We start from the raw sequence: 3,074 nt of genomic DNA, 5'->3' as shown, positions 1-3,074 counted from the left end.
AGTAGTCTCGTTCGGGGTGTCCCTGGCCCAGGCGATACCAGCCCGGAGCTCTGCGCACCTCTCACACGAGGGCCGCTAGCCCTACCCGGGGGGTGGCCCCGCCCCGCCCCGCCCCGCCCTGGGTGTAACGGCCGAGCTGCGCAGGAGGCCTGAAACTGAGAGTTGGCGGGGCCGCCGTTCGGCACGGGGCCCCAGCAGCAGCCCCACGGGGGATTTGAACTCTCGCGCGCGATTGCTTTTGTGCCGCATTGTAGCGATACGACCTGACCCCGACCCGCCGCGGGCGTGGCGTCCTTGCCGCTGCTGCCAGCTCGGCCCGTCTGCCAGATTTCAATTTCATCAACAGAAAAGGGGGGGGGGGGCTGCGTTCTACTGCGAGTAGAGCTCCTTGACGCCGTCCTTGGCGTTTGTTCACCGCGTCGAAAAGAAAATGAGAAATAAATCAAATCCCGCTCGCCCGTCCCCGCGGCCCGCAGCTTTTCTCTCTCGCGTCCGCTCTCCTCCCCTCCCCATTCTCGCCGTTTCGCGGCTCATCTCAAATACAATAGGCTTTGCCTCGCGCCTGGCCCCCGGGCTAGACAAAGAACCAGCAATTTTTGCGACTGCCTTTTATGCCGCGTGGCGTCTGTCTTCTTGGCGAGTGGATTTATGAAGGAATTTCTTGGCACTGTCGATACGGCGACGGGCTCCTATGTGGCGTGCACGTTCACGGTGCAGATTTGGGACCCCCTCCTTCCCCTGCGTCGCACTCTTTGTCCTGTCTGGCCTGTGCAGTCTCAGGTAGCGGCGGGGGTGGAGAAGGAGGGCGAGCGCACCAGCTGCATCTGGCTGGTGGCAGCAGACAGCCACGCCCCTGCTCCCCCTCCCCCTTCCGTCTGAGGGGGGTGGGGAGGAGGGGGAGCAGTGAAAGTCTGCGCGTGTGTGCGTGCGACAGACTGGAGCGAATGTCTGGACGGGTAGGTAGGGCTGATTGATTTATTTTTGGTGCAGGCTGGCGCGGTCGTGTGACTGCTGCCCCCTCCCTCCCCATCCCTCGTGGACCCGCATATCCCTCGCGGCCGGCGGCCGCCGTCTCCTCCCGACGCGCCACACCACCACCATGCTCTCTCACCCCCCCCCCCCCCCTCTTGCCCTTTCTCCGTATCGACCGCTTGCTTCAATTGCAAATTAGCCCCCGAACGGCTGCGGCGTGGGCTCTGCTCGGGGACGTCGCCGGGACCCTCCTTGGTGTGGTGTGGGGTCCCCCCCTGATGTCATGCAGTATGCTTGGGAGAAAAGGGGGGAGGGGGTGATTCCGCACGTCCAGTAGTGGGGTGCCTTCTGTGCTCCAGGATTGCAACTTGGAGGATATATAGGGGACGACCCGGAATCGCTGGTGATTTTTATTTTGTGAACGCCATGGTCCGGGAGGCCCGCGCCGCCGTGGAGGTCCGTGTGGCGGTGGGTGGGCGCGAGGGCGTTCCGCTTTAAAATCGATATGGTACAGCGGCGCAAGGGTCCGCTGCTGCGCGAGGCGCGGCGGTGCTGCTGCTGCTGCTGCTGCAAGGGCCGCCGCCGCGGAGCCCCCGCATGCGGGCTGCAAAGGGGAAACGGGGGGAGGGCGAAATTGTAACGGAGCACTAAAAGCCAGCAGGCGGCTCAGGAGGCAGTTCTTCGAGTGGAGCAGCAGCAGCTTGCAGCAGCAGCAGCAACCCCGGGGCCGACCTCAATGACGCGCTCCGCACTTGAGGACCGCGGCGGGCAACGCGTTGCGTCAGCCTTATCTATGCGAGCGAGCAGCACCGCGAGCGAGCCGAGCACGGCACGGGACCCAGACGCACCGGGTCGGGGTCAGCCCGCGGCACGCGGCCCACGACTCACTCGGGGCGCCCTGCCGCCTCCGCCGCCTACCGCCCGCCCCCCTCGCCCCGGTGTGGGTCATTCCTATTTCCATTTGCAACGCGTTAGTTAGAGGAAGTGGTGCCCTCCCGCCTGTGCGAACGCACCTCAGAGTCGGACTCTACACGCACTCGCCCTGGTGCTCTTGCATGACGTGCACGCCCTCGCCTAGCCATGGCGATGCCACCTCCATGGCCCTCACTTGTCGCGGGTCGCCAGACAACACGTGCGGGTCACACCACGCGCGGGTGCTTTGCAAATACCCCTCCCCCCCTCTCCCCCTCAAAATTAACGACGACGGTCGACGGCGACCCATGTCGAGTTCATTCAAGGTAGCCGTTGATGTCCTCGTCGTCGCGGTGTCCCCTGACCCGGGCCGTGACGTGGCCTTGGTCCCCGTCCTGCCCCGCCCCGCCGCCGCTCCATTTCTCCCGCTTGTTCCCGGCCCGTTGCATAAGGGCGGGCCGTGGCCGGGGCCTGGCCGGGGCGTTACACGGCTGCTTTCTCTCGCTCGCCTCGCCGCCGTGCCGCCGGTCGGTCTTGCAGTCCGCATGCCTCGGCTGCCCGGCCCGGAGCGGCCCGAGCCAAGCCGAACCGAGCTGGCTGAGCTGTACTACTGTAGGAGCGAGCGGGCCATTTCCCAATGTTTCCAATATCGTTTAGGTTGCTAAATAGACTTTCTCTCCTATCGACGTGTTGCGTGGGCGCCGCTGCCGCTGCTCCATGTACTGTACTCGGTTGGCCGCGGCGTGCCGTGTCGCAGCACTCACTAGTAGTAGTAGTAGGCGGCGAGGCGATGTCGTTTTATGGGGCTTTCAGCGCGACTATGGCTTTGCAGCTGCGTTTGGTCGGCGGCCAAACACCCCTCTGCCCCTCTGGCAGAAAAAGGTTGTGGTGGTGGTGAGCAGCGCCCCGCCCCGGCTAAAGAAAGAAAAAGAGGCCGGAAATGGAAATGGTGGTCGTGCTCGATACCGTAGTATCGGCGAGATGTCGCGGCGTCGCGAGCGAGATGGGGATGTGAGGTGAGACAGCTGCAGGTGGAGGAAGCCCCGTGGCGGGCCGGGGCCGGGCTCCACGACCATGCGTGGAGCGGGCGGGGATGGGAGGGGGTGCGCGGTGCCGCCGCCGCCGGCGCCCTACTTTGCAGGGAAGTTCCCACGCGGGCCTGCCGCCGCCGCCGCGGGTACCGGTGAGCC

The sequence above is a fragment of the Frankliniella occidentalis genome, unplaced genomic scaffold, assembly GCF_000697945.3.
Source record: "Frankliniella occidentalis isolate FOCC.00 unplaced genomic scaffold, Focc_3.1 Scaffold463, whole genome shotgun sequence".
In the NCBI taxonomy this organism is placed as follows: Eukaryota; Metazoa; Arthropoda; class Insecta; order Thysanoptera; family Thripidae; genus Frankliniella; species Frankliniella occidentalis.
The sequence above is the reverse complement of the archived record's forward strand: the minus strand, read 5'-3'. Positions refer to the sequence as shown.